The sequence below is a fragment of the Mya arenaria genome, chromosome 8, assembly GCF_026914265.1.
Source record: "Mya arenaria isolate MELC-2E11 chromosome 8, ASM2691426v1".
In the NCBI taxonomy this organism is placed as follows: domain Eukaryota; kingdom Metazoa; phylum Mollusca; class Bivalvia; order Myida; family Myidae; genus Mya; species Mya arenaria.
Window position 1 is genome coordinate 54,758,251 of NC_069129.1, and position 18,043 is coordinate 54,776,293.

Genomic DNA, 18,043 nt, shown 5'->3' on the forward strand with positions numbered 1-18,043 from the left:
CTTTGACCGCCATGTTGGTATTTTTCCATTTTGTTGTGTGAAGTAAATGTACCTGTAGCTATGTCCCAACAGTGTGCCGGGCGCTAGGCATCCCGTGTCGCTCAGTGACGAACTTTGACTCTGCCCATGACAAAGACGAAAGCCTGAGTATCGAGCAGTAATTTAATCACAAAGGGGATTTCCTTAAAAACATATCGGATTCCGTGTGGTAAGCGGCCCTTTTCATGGCTAAAATATGTATGATGTCACCTTTAATTAACGTATATATCCTTCTTAGATTATTATAATGGCATAGAGGGTAAGATGATATGATTCTTCTTCTTTGGCTTCTTATTTCACGAGCGCTAGTTTCACGAACACAAGTATGCAAATTAGGCCCTCAATAATACGTGTAATATAAAAAGAAAAAAACATGACGAGAAAATACTGCTGGTGACCATGTATTTATGAACGTTGAACTCCTTCCTGTGTTTCAGGAATTTCCATGTGTGGAATGAGGTGTGGCTTGCGCGGCCGGATCTGGAGCCAAGCTGGAAATACGACGGTTGGCAGGTGATCGACGCCACGCCACAGGAGACAAGTGATGGTACGTTGCCATCCACGTCGTATATTATTGGAATTGGACACTTAGTGTTTTAATACCAAATCACAATAAAAGATTGATGCATTCGATATTTTCTATATGGATTCATGGCCCAACTTTGCGTTTCCCTTTCATGACACAAAGGCGTTTACACGTGCGGTCCGGCGCCGCTGCCTGCGATAAAGGACGGCTTGTGTGACACCAACTTCGACTCCGGCTTCGTGTTTGCAGAAGTGAATGCTGACGAAGTTCACTGGAAACTTCTGCCACACGGACAGACCAAGCGTCTGAAGATATTAAAGCGAAGGTACATGTTATCGCATGTTTCGAGTTGGGCACCAGAAAACAATCTGAGGCCAAGGCAATATATGTTACCCGAACCGTTGTACGTGTGGCAGCCGGCTTAACTTTAAAATCTAAGTGGCCATGGGCAACATATGTGATCCGAACCATTGTACGTGTGGCAGTCGGCTTAACCTTTTAATCTGAGTGGCCAAGGCAAATTATGAACCATTGTACGTGTGGCAGCCGGCTTTATTTTTAAATCTTAGTGGCTGAGGCAATGTTTGTTACCCGAACCATTTTACGTATGGCAGCCAGCTTAACATTAAAATATTAGTGCCCGAGGCGATGTATGTTACCCGAAGCACTGTACGTGTGGCAGTCGGCTTATCTTTAAAATCTGAGTGGCCACGGCAATGTATGTTACCCGAACCATTGTACGTGTGGCAGTCGGCTTAACTTTAAAATATGAGTGGCCAAGGCAATGTATGTTACCCGAACCATTGTACGTGTGGCAGTCGGCTTAACTTTAAAATCTGAGTGGCCAAGGCAATGTATGTTACCCGAAACATTGTACGTGTGGCAGTCGGCTTAACTTCAAAATTTGAGTGGCCAAGGCAATATATGTTACCCGAACCATTGTACGTGTGGCAGTCGGCTTAACCTTTTAATCTGAGTGGTCGGGGCAATGTATGTTACCCGAACCACTGTACGTGTGGCAGTCGGCTTAACTTTAAAATCTGAGTGGCCGAGGCAATGTTTGTTACCCGAACCATTGTACGTGTGGCAGCCGGCTTAACTTTAAAATCTGAGTGGCCAAGACAATACGTGCTACCCGAACCATTGTACGTGTGGCAGTCGACTTAACTTTAAAATCTGAGTAGCCAAGGCAATGTATGTTACCCGAACCATTGTACGTGTGGCAGCCGGCTTAACTTTAAAATCTGAGTGGCCGAGACAATATAATTTATGTTACCCGAACCATTGTACGAACGGCAGTCGGCTTAACTTTAAAATATGAGTGGCCAAGACAATATATATTACCCGAAACATTGTACGTGTGACTGTCGGCTTTTCTTTAAAATCTGAGTGGCCAAGGCAATATATTTTACCCGAACCATTATACGTGTGGCAGTCGGCTTAACTTTAAAATCTGAGTGACCAAGACTGTATATGTTACCCGAGCCACTGTACGTGTGGCAGTCTGCTTTACTTTAAAATCTCTGTGGCCAAGACAATATATGTTACCCGAAACATTGTACGTGTGACAGTCGGCTTAACTTTAAAATCTGTGTGGCCAAGGCAATTTATGTTACCCGAACCATTGTACGTGTGACCGTCTGCTTTACTTTAAAATCTGTGTGCCAAAGCCAATATATGTTACCCGAACCAGTGTACGTGTGGCAGTCGGCTTAACTTTAAAATCTGAGTGGCGTAGACAATGTATGTTACCCGAACCACTGTACGTGTGGCAGCCGGCTTAACCTTTTAATCTGAGTGGCCGGGGCAATGTATGTTACCCGAAACATTGGTCGTGTGGCAGCCGGCTTAACTTCAAAATTTGAGTGGCCAAGGCAATGTATGTTACCCGAACCACTGTACGTGTGGCAGCCGGCTATAGTTTAAAATTTGAGTGGCATAGGCAATGTATGTTACCCGAACCATTGTTCGTGTGGCAGCCGGCTAAACTTTAATATTTGAATGGCCAAGGCAATGTATGTTACCCGAACCTTTGTACGTGTGGCAGCCGGCTATAGTTTAAAATTTGTGTGTGGTCGGCGTCATAACTACTGCATTGTCATTGATTCCGTGTGGCCGGCTTCATAAGTACTGCATTGTCCTTGATACCGTGTGGCCGGCTTCATAAGTACTGCATTGTCATTGATACCGCGTGGTCGGTGTCATAAGTACTGCATTGTCCTTGATACCGTGTGGCCGGCTTCATAAGTACTGCATTGTCATTGATACCGCGTGGTCGGCGTCATAAGTACTGCATTGTCCTTGATACCGTGTGGCCGGCTTCATAAGTACTGCATTGTCCTTGATACCGTGTGGCCGGCTTCATAAGTACTGCATTGTCATTGATACCGTGTGGTCGGTGTCATAAGTACTGCATTGTCCTTCATACCGTGTGGCCGGCTTCATAAGTACTGCATTGTCCTTGATACCGCGTGGTCGGTGTCATAAGTACTGCATTGTCCTTGATACCGTGTGTCCGGCTTCATAAGTACTTCATTGTCCTTGATACCGTGTGGTCGGCGTCATAACTACTGCATTGTCCTTGATACCGCATGGTCGGCGTCATAACTACTGCATTGTGCTTGATACCGTGTGGTCGGCGTCATAACTACTGCATTATCTTTGTTACCATGTGATCGACAATGTTTCGAGCATTTATCGTTGAACATTGTCCTGGATACCGGGTGGTTGGCGTTGTTGTCGTCGCAGGGTATTCAACATTTGACATTGCACGCTATGAAGTAATTTATTTGAGTTGATATTTGTGTGACCAGGCCTTTTACACTGGCTGAACCACATGTTGAGTTATGCATCTTTGTTGAAGGAGGTTAATTGATTTCTCTTGTAGTGCACTTGTATCCCTTAATTTCAGTTCGAAGAGGGTATTTTGGACGTGTGCTTCTCGCTGGTTCGGAGGGGCTTCGGACAGAAAAACATTAGAGCGATGGCACAGCCCATCAAGGTGGCTCGCAAGATCGCCAAGATGGTAGGTTGTTGGGATTATTTTGTTCAAAGGTCAAGTTGTGGTAGGGAACGTGATTGCACCACAGTAACATAAACTAATTACAACAAGCTGATTACAACAAGTAAACAGCATGTGCCGGATAAGAGACGGCGGGCACATATGCACCATGACTGGGTTTTTCGCCCCTAGCCCTCTCTGTTTGACTAAATATTGATAGGTGCATCAGAGTCACCCTTATCCAACTTAATTAAAACGGAACATATATACACACACACACACACACGCACACGCACACGCACACGCACACACACACACACACACACACACATATATATATATATATATATATATATATATATATATATATATATATATATATATATATATATATATATATATATAGTCATACGTTTTTTTGTCTTGATCATTCAGGTAAACGCATCTGACGACAACGGTGTACTTGAGGGTAACTGGTCGGGTAATTATGAAGGCGGCAAAGAGCCGTGGACGTGGGTGGGGAGTGTGAAGATTCTACGGGAATACCAGAAGACTGGAGTTCCGGTAAAATTTGGACAATGCTGGGTGTTCTCTTGCGTCACGACCACTGGTATGTTGAGAAAGGGATACAACATGGTAGATAAACTAATGTCATATTTAGCTAAAATTAGAGTATTGTCGGGTAAAAGTTTGAACCAAATAACCATTTACCAGAGGGTTTTCGGGTACTCATATATACAATCACGCAGCAGAATGAACACGATCTATGATAGTAACCATGTCATTTCAAACAAAAATCAATTTGGAATATTTTTTCATCGTGTATCGAAAGACGAAATGCCGTCTCTGTTTATGTGATCTTAGTCTATTATGGTGTCATGGGGTGGGGAGGGGGACGTTATCTATGAAAAATGTTCATTGAGAAGAAACACCTTATTCATTCACGGCAACAAACATCAGGCAATAAGGTGGACGTCGAACACCCAAAATCATCGAACATAAGATGGTAAAGCTGCATTGTTCGGGTGATGTCTCAAGTACCAGTGACTATGATTGTAGCCCTAGCTGTATCATGAAGGTGCATAGCATTTGAATAGATGTCGTTGTTTGTAAACATAATGTTGTATTGACAATACCTTCGGACCCGTAAAGCTATTGACATGAACCTTAGGACACGTGTCTTTGACAAAAACCTCGGTGAATGTGCAAAATTTATAACTAAAGTGCCCTGTTTTTTCTAAAATATTATTTGATACTTTGAAGTATGCCCATTTTTGAACTTCTTTGACCGCCATGTTGGTATTTTTCCATTTTGTTGTGTGAAGTAAATGTACCTGTAGCTATGTCCCAACAGTGTGCCGGGCGCTAGGCATCCCGTGTCGCTCAGTGACGAACTTTGACTCTGCCCATGACAAAGACGAAAGCCTGAGTATCGAGCAGTAATTTAATCACAAAGGGGATTTCCTTAAAAACATATCGGATTCCGTGTGGTAAGCGGCCCTTTTCATGGCTAAAATATGTATGATGTCACCTTTAATTAACGTATATATCCTTCTTAGATTATTATAATGGCATAGAGGGTAAGATGATATGATTCTTCTTCTTTGGCTTCTTATTTCACGAGCGCTAGTTTCACGAACACAAGTATGCAAATTAGGCCCTCAATAATACGTGTAATATAAAAAGAAAAAAACATGACGAGAAAATACTGCTGGTGACCATGTATTTATGAACGTTGAACTCCTTCCTGTGTTTCAGGAATTTCCATGTGTGGAATGAGGTGTGGCTTGCGCGGCCGGATCTGGAGCCAAGCTGGAAATACGACGGTTGGCAGGTGATCGACGCCACGCCACAGGAGACAAGTGATGGTACGTTGCCATCCACGTCGTATATTATTGGAATTGGACACTTAGTGTTTTAATACCAAATCACAATAAAAGATTGATGCATTCGATATTTTCTATATGGATTCATGGCCCAACTTTGCGTTTCCCTTTCATGACACAAAGGCGTTTACACGTGCGGTCCGGCGCCGCTGCCTGCGATAAAGGACGGCTTGTGTGACACCAACTTCGACTCCGGCTTCGTGTTTGCAGAAGTGAATGCTGACGAAGTTCACTGGAAACTTCTGCCACACGGACAGACCAAGCGTCTGAAGATATTAAAGCGAAGGTACATGTTATCGCATGTTTCGAGTTGGGCACCAGAAAACAATCTGAGGCCAAGGCAATATATGTTACCCGAACCGTTGTACGTGTGGCAGCCGGCTTAACTTTAAAATCTAAGTGGCCATGGGCAACATATGTGATCCGAACCATTGTACGTGTGGCAGTCGGCTTAACCTTTTAATCTGAGTGGCCAAGGCAAATTATGAACCATTGTACGTGTGGCAGCCGGCTTTATTTTTAAATCTTAGTGGCTGAGGCAATGTTTGTTACCCGAACCATTTTACGTATGGCAGCCAGCTTAACATTAAAATATTAGTGCCCGAGGCGATGTATGTTACCCGAAGCACTGTACGTGTGGCAGTCGGCTTATCTTTAAAATCTGAGTGGCCACGGCAATGTATGTTACCCGAACCATTGTACGTGTGGCAGTCGGCTTAACTTTAAAATATGAGTGGCCAAGGCAATGTATGTTACCCGAACCATTGTACGTGTGGCAGTCGGCTTAACTTTAAAATCTGAGTGGCCAAGGCAATGTATGTTACCCGAAACATTGTACGTGTGGCAGTCGGCTTAACTTCAAAATTTGAGTGGCCAAGGCAATATATGTTACCCGAACCATTGTACGTGTGGCAGTCGGCTTAACCTTTTAATCTGAGTGGTCGGGGCAATGTATGTTACCCGAACCACTGTACGTGTGGCAGTCGGCTTAACTTTAAAATCTGAGTGGCCGAGGCAATGTTTGTTACCCGAACCATTGTACGTGTGGCAGCCGGCTTAACTTTAAAATCTGAGTGGCCAAGACAATACGTGCTACCCGAACCATTGTACGTGTGGCAGTCGACTTAACTTTAAAATCTGAGTAGCCAAGGCAATGTATGTTACCCGAACCATTGTACGTGTGGCAGCCGGCTTAACTTTAAAATCTGAGTGGCCGAGACAATATAATTTATGTTACCCGAACCATTGTACGAACGGCAGTCGGCTTAACTTTAAAATATGAGTGGCCAAGACAATATATATTACCCGAAACATTGTACGTGTGACTGTCGGCTTTTCTTTAAAATCTGAGTGGCCAAGGCAATATATTTTACCCGAACCATTATACGTGTGGCAGTCGGCTTAACTTTAAAATCTGAGTGACCAAGACTGTATATGTTACCCGAGCCACTGTACGTGTGGCAGTCTGCTTTACTTTAAAATCTCTGTGGCCAAGACAATATATGTTACCCGAAACATTGTACGTGTGACAGTCGGCTTAACTTTAAAATCTGTGTGGCCAAGGCAATTTATGTTACCCGAACCATTGTACGTGTGACCGTCTGCTTTACTTTAAAATCTGTGTGCCAAAGCCAATATATGTTACCCGAACCAGTGTACGTGTGGCAGTCGGCTTAACTTTAAAATCTGAGTGGCGTAGACAATGTATGTTACCCGAACCACTGTACGTGTGGCAGCCGGCTTAACCTTTTAATCTGAGTGGCCGGGGCAATGTATGTTACCCGAAACATTGGTCGTGTGGCAGCCGGCTTAACTTCAAAATTTGAGTGGCCAAGGCAATGTATGTTACCCGAACCACTGTACGTGTGGCAGCCGGCTATAGTTTAAAATTTGAGTGGCATAGGCAATGTATGTTACCCGAACCATTGTTCGTGTGGCAGCCGGCTAAACTTTAATATTTGAATGGCCAAGGCAATGTATGTTACCCGAACCTTTGTACGTGTGGCAGCCGGCTATAGTTTAAAATTTGAGTGGCCTAGGCAATGTATGTTACCCGAACCATTGTACGTGTGGCAGCCGGCTATAGTTTAAAATTTGAGTGGCCAAGGCAATGTATGTTACCCGAACATTGTTCGTGTGGCAGCCGGCTTAACTTTAAAATTTGAGTGGCCAAGGCAATGTATGTCACCCGAACCTTTGTACGTGTGGCAGCCGGCTATAGTTTAAAATTTGAGTGGCCTAGGCAATGTATGTTACCCGAACCATTGTACGTGTGGCAGCCGGCTATAGTTTAAAATTTGAGTGGCCAAGGCAATGTATGTTACCCGAACCATTGTACGTGTGGCAGCCGGCTAAAGTTTAAATTTGAGTGGCCAAGACAATATGTGTTACCCAAACCATTGTACGTGTGGCAGACGGCTTGAATTTAAAATTTGAGTGACCAAGGCAATATATGTTACCCGAAACATTGTACGTGTGGCAGTTGGCCTAACTTTAAAATATGAGTGACCGAAACATTGTTTAGTGGCCGTGTTCACTGTATATGCCCTGTTGAACTACTTTATATATTGAGTTGTACATCTTAGTCACAAGTTGAAATTATCATGGTATTATATTTGTTTTGAGTCCACTTGTTACCATCCGTGTTATACCCATGATTTAAGATGTTTTAAGCTACGACTAAAATATTAATGAAAAGTTGCATATAAAAGGTTGTCGCCGTAGGTCTCAGTTTCTTATTACATGGTAATTTAATTCTGCGGACCGATTGTTTTTTATAACTGTCCAAGAACTTAATGGCTATGCCAGCCTAAGTGTTCATGTAAATATCTCCTTCTAAATACATATAGAATTGGGAAGAAAATCAGTACGAAAATCCCGGACGGCAAGCCGTACATGATACCTGGCCTGACTAGCAGGGATATGCCCAAGATCCGCCGCTTTGACGTCACACACTTGTACAAGTACAGAGAAGGTATGCACGGTTCAAACCCACGCTATATGGGGAAGACGTCGCTAATGTTTTAAGAACTTGTGTCTTAACCCTTTGCTTTTTGTGTAAACTATTCCATTGATGTAAATGATGATGATATTGAAAGAAAAAAGCAATAAATTATGTTTAAATCAACGCTTCAAACCTTTAAGGTTTTTTTTTTTTTTTGGGGGGGGGGGGGGGGGAGGTATCCCATCCATCACTAAAGCCAGCCAAGCAGATATGCTTTCATGAAACAAAATACGATAAAAATTAGTGACTATACATAAATTATATAAAATGATAATATAATAAGTGCGAAAAGAGAAAGACATTAGTACCAAATACATCTGAAAATATTTATTTTCGATCTGAGTTGGACTTTGGCAAATTCGGAATTTTAGTTTTAGGCTGTAGGACGCAGGCCTACAGACTTAAGGTACCGCAAATCAAAATCAGGGATCCGAAAACCTACTTTTTGACATGATATGTTAAAATAATTAATGCACCTTTGTCACAAAATAGGACGTTTTGTGTTATGCGGTTTAAAATAGTGCGAATTAAAATACCATTTTATTAAAAACGTTCATAAGATTGCAACGTTATTGTGAATACCGAGGGGAATACATGGACATTGATAATTACGCAGAAAATGGATTTTTTTTACCCTACCATACTTTATCTACAGCAAATAGTCAACACGTCCTCAGCCAAAATCGTGTTCCATTTAATACAATTACACTAGCAATGAACTTGCGATCAGTAACTGTTAATCGAATTAAAATTTCTCCACTTTTCATTACCTATTCATGCGCTATTCTATTTAAGCCACAGACTTTCGTTGCAATTGAGATATAATAAATAGTACACAAACATTTTATTCGACCTTATAGGTTCTGAAGAGGAGCGTCGCGCTGTGATTATGGCGCACAGGACCGCCAAGTCACCAAAAGTTGGCACCTATGACGAGGACAGGGAAGATAATGTATGTTTATCATGCATGCAAGCATAACTTAATTCTTTATCTTAAAGCTGCACTCTAACAGATTGAACGTTTTGAAAAAAAATGTATTTGTTGTCTTCTTGGAACGAGTCAGTTTTGGGGGAAATGCATGGAAACCAGTGGTATTAGACTGCTGACAAAAAATCTCCGTTTTTCATATTTATGATAAAAAAAATGATGTTTTATTCATTTTTCCTTATAGCGTTGGTAACGCTGGTCATTAATTTTCGAACGTTAATATGAAAAAATGCGATCTGATCTTTTATCAGCAGTCTTATATCACTGTTTTTTCAGATATTTACTAAAACATTGGCTTATTCCTAGACAAAAATAAAAAAGTTGTCAAAACAGTAAATCTGTGAGGGTGCAGCTTTAAAGACCACGCATTTTTTATAACATCTTCAATAATGATCTGGAGCCAGAATTACATATTTTAACTGCAGATGCCTGAAAGCTTTTTTTCTCTTCCTCAGGAATTGAAGTTTAAGCTGAAACACAGCAACGAGGTGATGATTGGCTCTGACCTTGACATTGAGCTCGTGGTCACGAACACCAGGGACAAGCCCCAGAACATAAAGTATTCGTCCATCGATGTGGCCGCTCAATCCTACACGGGAGTTGTAGGAAACGTATTTTACAGGAAGCGATTCGATTCTCAGGTCGTGAAACCTGGACAATGTAAGATCCAGGGACAATACAAGAGAACATCAAAACAAGCCACTCGTGAAATATAGCTAATGGCGCTCACTCGGTGAAATATAGCTTATGGCGCTCACTCGGTGAAATATAGCTTATGGCGCTCACTCGGTGAAATATAGCTTATGTCGCTCACTCGGTGAAATATAGCTTATGGCGCTCACTCGGTGAAATATAGCTTATGTCGCTCACTCGGTGAAATATAGCTTATGGCGCTCACTCGGTGAAATATATCTTATGGCGCTCACTCGGTGAAATATAGCTTATGGCGCTCACTCGGTGAAATATAGCTTATGGCGCTGACTCGGTGAAATATAGCTTATGGCGCTCACTCGGTGAAATATAGCTTATGGCGCTCACTCGGTGAAATATAGCTTATGGCGCTCACTCGGTGAAACATACTGCGAAGTATCCCGTATATCACATTATCGAATTGAGTACAATTAACTCCATGTAACAATACAACACTAAATAACTTGACAGAATTCTAAATTCTGAATAATACTAGTACTCAGGTGATTAAGATGTAGTGCAATAATGATTTGTTTGTGTTTTGGGGGTAGTAAAAAAACAACACATTCATGTAACTCCGCTAGATTTACGCAATATAAAGATAATTCACAGTGCAGTAGGCAAGATTTGGTGTTTTGAAGGTATATACTGCTTTTAATAATTCCACAATTGGTAAAATTGTATCACAAGAAACACATGTACCTTAGTAAAAGTTAGATGAAATGAGTTAAAACCTTAATGAGTAATAATGGGCGGAGTGAGCGTAGCAAACAAGCCCATCTTAATCATTAAAAGTCAGGTCATCCAACTGACTAACGATACGACTTTATTGGCTGACACATTGTCAACGCAAAATCTGGCGCAGGGAGTGTGTATCGGATGAGTGGCAGTGGGCGAACATTAAAACAATCTCGAGCGTTGAAATTCTTAACGATAAAGCCTAGAAATTTGTATTGCTTATCTGCAATTCTATGGCTGTAAATGCAGGTTGTATTCTAAATGCGATTACTTTGCAACAGTGGTTCGGAAACTGCCTTCACAACCGAGCTTAGATAACTATAAGTATAAACTAACCCAATACATGATCCGTTTACAGCCTACACGTGGAAAGACACATTGAAGGTAGAAAAGTACCTGCCCAATCTTATCGAGCTTGCAAGCCTTAAAATCGTGGCCAACGCCCGCATCACGAACCTCTCGGAAGACAAGTATGAGCCGGGTTTTACGACACACGAATTCCGTTTCCGCCGACCGGACCTTGATGTGAAGGTACACTGCGTTAAAAGAAATAATAATATTAAGACATAAAATATGATAAGGCCAGCCTTGACTTGTAAATCATCACCGCCAATAGTATTAATATTGTGCATTCACTAGGGTTGCCACAGAATGCATGATGTGTATACGGTAGCATTTTCTCAGGTCTTTAAACTTACCACATAGTTGTGTTGTTAATCTCTTTGGTCACATATATGATGTTGATTAAACTCGCTGCGTATGTTTTCGACAAGTCACATTACAATCATGTCGCTGAATGATTCCGACCTAGGTTATTGCATCAACTAGTGCAACGCACAGAGCTATCAAGTTCCGCCTCCATTGCACTACTGTATAAATTAAACAAAACAAATTTCACTTCCTATCAGCCTTCTTTAAAACAGTACAAAAATCATTTTATTGTGCATAATGTAACTCTACAAAGTGAAATTGAATTTTCTTCTATTTCGCCTGCTCTACAAATAACAAATTCCTGTTGCGCCGGCTCTACATAGTACAACCCAATTGCGCATATGTTACGCATATCCTACAGAGTGCAATTAAGTGTCGCTCCTATTGTTCAGACTCTGCAAAGTTCACGTTTGCAAAGTACAATCAAACGCTGCACCCTATGCACCTGCTGGGCAAAGTACAATCAAACGCTGCACCCTATGTACCTGCTGAGTAAAGTACAGTCAAACGTTGCACCCTATGCACCTGCTGAGTAAAGTACAGCCAAACGTTGCACCCTATGCACCTGCTGAGCAAAGTACAGTCAAACGTTGCACCCTATGCACCTGCTGAGTAAAGTACAGTCAAACGCTGCACCCTATGTACCTGCTGAGTAAAGTACAGTCAAACGTTGCACCCTATGCACCTGCTGAGTAAAGTACAGTCAAACGTTGCACCCTATGTACCTGCTGAGTAAAGTACAGTCAAACGCTGCACCCTATGTACCTGCTGAGTAAAGTACAGCCAAACGTTGCACCCTATGTACCTGCTGAGTAAAGTACAGCCAAACGTTGCACCCTATGTACCTGCTGGGCAAAGTACAGCCAAACGTTGCACCCTATGTACCTGCTGAGTAAAGTACAGTCAAACGTTGCACCCTATGTACCTGCTGAGTAAAGTACAGTCAAACGTTGCACCTTATGTACCTGCTGGGCAAAGTACAGTCAAACGTTGCACCCTATGCACCTGCTGGGCAAAGTACAGTCAAACGTTGCACCCTATGCACCTGCTGGGCAAAGTACAGTCAAACGTTGCACCCTATGCACCTGCTGGGCAAAGTACAGTCAAACGCTGCACCCTATGCACCTGCTGGGCAAAGTACAGTCAAACGCTGCACCCTATGCACCTGCTGGGCAAAGTACAGTCAAACGCTGCACCCTATGTACCTGCTGGGCAAAGTACAGTCAAACGTTGCACCCTATGCACCTGCTGGGCAAAGTACAGTCAAACGTTGCACCCTATGTACCTGCTGGGCAAAGTACAGTCAAACGTTGCACCATATGTACCTGTTGAGTAAAGTACAGTCAAACGTTGCACCCTATGCACCTGCTGGGCAAAGTACAGTCAAACGTTGCACCCTATGCACCTGCTGAGTAAAGTACAGTCAAACGTTGCACCCTATGTACCTGCTGAGCAAAGTACAGTCAAACGTTGCACCCTATGTACCTGCTGAGTAAAGTACAGTCAAACGTTGCACCCTATGCACCTGCTGAGCAAAGTACAGTCAAACGCTGCACCCTATGCACCTGCTGGGCAAAGTACAGTCAAACGCTGCACCCTATGCACCTGCTGAGTAAAGTACAGTCAAACGCTGCACCCTATGTACCTGCTGGGTAAAGTACAGTCAAACGTTGCACCCTATGTACCTGCTGGGCAAAGTAAAGTCAAACGTTGCACCCTATGTACCTGCTGGGCAAAGTACAGTCAAACGTTGCACCCTATGTACCTGCTGGGCAAAGTACAGTCAAACGCTGCACCCTATGCACCTGCTGAGCAAAGAACAGTCAAACGCTGCACCCTATGTACCTGCTGGGCAAAGTACAGTCAAACGCTGCACCCTATGTACCTGCTGAGTAAAGTACAGTCAAACGTTGCACCCTATGTACCTGCTGGGCAAAGTACAGTCAAACGTTGCACCCTATGTACCTGCTGAGTAAAGTACAGTCAAACGTTGCACCCTATGTACCTGCTGGGCAAAGTACAGTCAAACGTTGCACCCTATGTACCTGCTGAGTAAAGTACAGTCAAACGCTGCACCCTATGCACCTGCTGGGCAAAGTACAGTCAAACGCTGCACCCTATGTACCTGCTGAGTAAAGTACAGTCAAACGCTGCACCCTATGCACCTGCTGAGTAAATGAGCAAAGTACAGTCAAACGCTGCACCCTATGCACCTGCTGGGCAAAGTACAGTCAAACGCTGCACCCTATGCACCTGCTGGGCAAAGTACAGTCAAACGCTGCACCCTATGTACCTGCTGGGCAAAGTACTGTCAAACGCGGCACCCTATGTACCTGCTGAGCAAAGTACAGTCAAACGCGGCACCCTATGTACCTGCTGGGCAAAGTACAGTCAAACGCTGCACCCTATGTACCTGTTGAGTAAAGTACAGTCAAACGCTGCACCCTATGTACCTGCTGGGCAAAGTACAGCCAAACGTTGCACCCTATGCACCTGCTGAGTAAAGTACAGTCAAACGTTGCACCCTATGCACCTGCTGAGTAAAGTACAGTCAAACGCTGCACCCTATGTACCTGCTGAGGAAAGTACAGTCAAACGTTGCACCCTATGCACCTGCTGAGTAAAGTACAGTCAAACGTTGCACCCTATGCACCTGCTGAGTAAAGTACAGCCAAACGTTGCACCCTATGCACCTGCTGGGCAAAGTACAGCCAAACGTTGCACCCTATGCACCTGCTGAGTAAAGTACAGTCAAACGTTGCACCCTATGTACCTGCTGAGTAAAGTACAGTCAAACGCTGCACCCTATGTACCTGCTGAGGAAAGTACAGTCAAACGTTGCACCCTATGCACCTGCTGAGTAAAGTACAGTCAAACGTTGCACCCTATGCACCTGCTGAGTAAAGTACAGCCAAACGTTGCACCCTATGCACCTGCTGAGTAAAGTACAGCCAAACGTTGCACCCTATGCACCTGCTGAGTAAAGTACAGCCAAACGTTGCACCCTATGCACCTGCTGAGCAAAGTACAGCCAAACGTTGCACCCTATGCACCTGCTGAGCAAAGTACAGCCAAACGCTGCACCCTATGCACCTGCTGAGCAAAGTACAGTCAAACGCTGCACCCTATGCACCTGCTGGGCAAAGTACAGTCAAACGCTGCACCCTATGCACCTGCTGGGCAAAGTACAGTCAAACGCTGCACCCTATGTACCTGCTGGGCAAAGTACTGTCAAACGCGGCACCCTATGTACCTGCTGGGCAAAGTACAGTCAAACGCGGCACCCTATGTACCTGCTGGGCAAAGTACAGTCAAACGCTGCACCCTATGTACCTGCTGAGTAAAGTACAGTCAAACGCTGCACCCTATGTACCTGCTGGGCAAAGTACAGCCAAACGTTGCACCCTATGCACCTGCTGAGTAAAGTACAGTCAAACGTTGCACCCTATGCACCTGCTGAGTAAAGTACAGTCAAACGCTGCACCCTATGCACCTGCTGAGGAAAGTACAGTCAAACGTTGCACCCTATGCACCTGCTGAGGAAAGTACAGTCAAACGTTGCACCCTATGCACCTGCTGAGTAAAGTACAGTCAAACGTTGCACCCTATGCACCTGCTGGGCAAAGTACAGCCAAACGTTGCACCCTATGCACCTGCTGAGTAAAGTACAGCCAAACGTTGCACCCTATGTACCTGCTGAGTAAAGTACAGTCAAACGTTGCACCCTATGTACCTGCTGAGTAAAGTACAGTCAAACGCTGCACCCTATGCACCTGCTGAGGAAAGTACAGTCAAACGTTGCACCCTATGCACCTGCTGAGTAAAGTACAGTCAAACGTTGCACCCTATGCACCTGCTGAGCAAAGTACAGCCAAACGTTGCACCCTATGCACCTGCTGAGCAAAGTACAGCCAAACGTTGCACCCTATGCACCTGCTGGGCAAAGTACAGCCAAACGTTGCACCCTATGTACCTGCTGGGCAAAGTACAGCCAAACGTTGCACCCTATGTACCTGCTGAGCAAAGTACAGTCAAACGTTGCACCCTATGCACCTGCTGAGTAAAGTACAGTCAAACGTTGCACCCTATGCACCTGCTGAGTAAAGTACAGCCAAACGTTGCACCCTATGCACCTGCTGAGCAAAGTACAGCCAAACGTTGCACCCTATGCACCTGCTGAGCAATGTACAGCCAAACGTTGCACCCTATGCACCTGCTGAGCAAAGTACAGCCAAGCGTTGCACCCTATGTACCTGCTGAGCAAGCACCTGCTGAGCAAAGTACAGTCAAGCGTTGCACCCTATATACCTGCTGAGTAAAGTACAGTCAAACGTTGCACCCTATGTACCTGCTGAGCAAAGTACAGTCAAACGTTGCACCCTATGCACCTGCTGAGCAAAGTACAGTCAAGCGTTGCACCCTATGCACCTGCTGAGCAAAGTACAGTCAAGCGTTGCACCCTATGCACCTGCTGAGCAAAGTACAGTCAAGCGTTGCACCCTATGCACCTGCTGAGTAAAGTACAGTCAAACGTTGCACCCTATGTACCTGCTGAGTAAAGTACAGTCAAACGTTGCACCCTATGCACCTGCTGAGCAAAGTACAGTCAAACGTTGCACCCTATGCACCTACTGAGTAAAGTACAATCAAATTTCGTAAAAAGTATGTCGCTCCTTTTGGTTTATACTAATTTTTTTTAGCTCGATTGTGACGAAAGCTGATAGCTTATAGAATCACTCTCGAGTCCGTTTCCTGGGCAGAAACCAGTACTGTGTCCTTTTTTGGAGAAGCTATGAGAAAGTACCCCTGGTGGGGATCGAACCCACAACCTCTTGGGTGAGAGGCGGACACCTATACCACTAGACCACTCTCACCCTCGCTCCTTTTACGCCTGCTTTGCAAAATACAAAATATTTCGCTTTAATTTCATCAAATCAACAGGGTCCCAGTGAATGTAAACTTGGCAAGCCTGTCGAGTTTAAAGTGACCTTCACCAACCCACTCCCAAGACCGCTCGTGGAGTGCAAGATATCGATGGAGAGCGACGCCTTCCAGGACATCGAGGACGAAAGTGTCGGGTGAGCCTTCTTATTTTTAGATGCTATGAGAAGTGGGTAAATACAAATGATTTATAGGATTGAACAGAATTCTAAAATATGCCTGTAAAAATGTAACAGAACATAGAGTATAAACGCTAGGTCGACCTAGTAATCAAACAGATAAAGAACCGGAGATTATTGGGAAATAATGTAATTACTACACTTTTTGTAATTGAAATTCTAAAAATTTCGATTCCAGTGATGTTCCAGCGAATGGTCTATTCGAAAAGAAGTTCAGGCTGGTTCCAAACCGCATCAAGATGCACTCGGTGGAGTTCAGCTTCGACTGTAGGACCCTGGCGGACATCTCTGGGTCCACTTCCATCACAATCCTGCCCTAAGCACCGTTTGAGGAACCCCGGTGGCCGACGATGGTCCTAAGGGGCGCCCTGGCCATACAATCTTTACAGTTGTGAATACTACGATATTTTGTCAGACACTATTTTTATAGAACTTTACATTGTGAGTGTGTCATAGAATTTTACATTGTGAATATTTTGTAGAAGTTTACATTGTTGTTATACGCCTATTAATACATCTTTGTTTGATATCTGTGCAAGGTTATTTTTTCTCCGATTTTTTCTACAAAGACATAATACATGTATGACATTAAGGTAGCCATGTTTTAGTCTACTCTTTTAACATTGTTACATATCGTTGATAAAAGTGCGATTTTGAAACATGACCGGGATTTATATTTTGCTCATCTGCATATCCGTATGTTATTTATTATGTTAATAAGACAATTCTTGAACTATAAATCACAGTGGTTTAAGGATAGGTGAGCCATTTAGGGTTTAATGGTGCTCTTGGCAAAAAACACACTAAAATCATATTTTATATAAGGTTATACAAACATCAGTATTAGAAATGTATAACCATTGGCAAAATGTGCCATTTGATTGAGTTATAAAGCCCATTAAAGTGACACTCTTATTCAAAATCAATTCATACACATGTATAACAAATATAAATTTTGTGTGATAAACCTTTAATTACTTCCTAAATAATGCATTTATGGAAAATATTAATTACTGATAACAAAATAGTAACCGTGTATTTAATAGCTGAAAACGCAAAAGTATTAAATGATTGGTGAGTGCTAAAATATTTACTGTGATCTAATTTCATGTCATAAGGTAGAAATACCGTGGTTTTTTTGCAACTTTCTTTAATTAAACTAGGTATCCTTCATGAGAACAATTGTTTTTGACATGTATTGATACTTTTTTGTATATTTAAACAATTGTATTAATAGCGTTAAATCTTATTTGGGAATAAGAGGGCATCTTTAATCTGTAGTATATTAGGGAGATTTAATATGTTGGGAGAGTACCTTGAAGTGTATACTGTCGATTTTG

The 18,043-nt window shown here is 43.1% G+C and overlaps 1 long non-coding RNA gene and 1 pseudogene across 1 annotated transcript; both read left to right on the forward strand.

The window, feature by feature from the left end:
* LOC128244364 (hemocyte protein-glutamine gamma-glutamyltransferase-like) overlaps positions 1–17,059 on the forward strand; it is a 35,078-nt pseudogene extending 18,019 nt beyond the window's left edge.
* LOC128243797 (uncharacterized) lies at positions 4,096–5,433 on the forward strand. The gene is made up of 3 exons (XR_008262911.1): positions 4,096–4,176; positions 4,921–5,056; positions 5,325–5,433. It is a non-coding gene; the product is annotated as an uncharacterized LOC128243797 (long non-coding RNA).
* Positions 17,060–18,043: the final 984 nt, after the last annotated feature.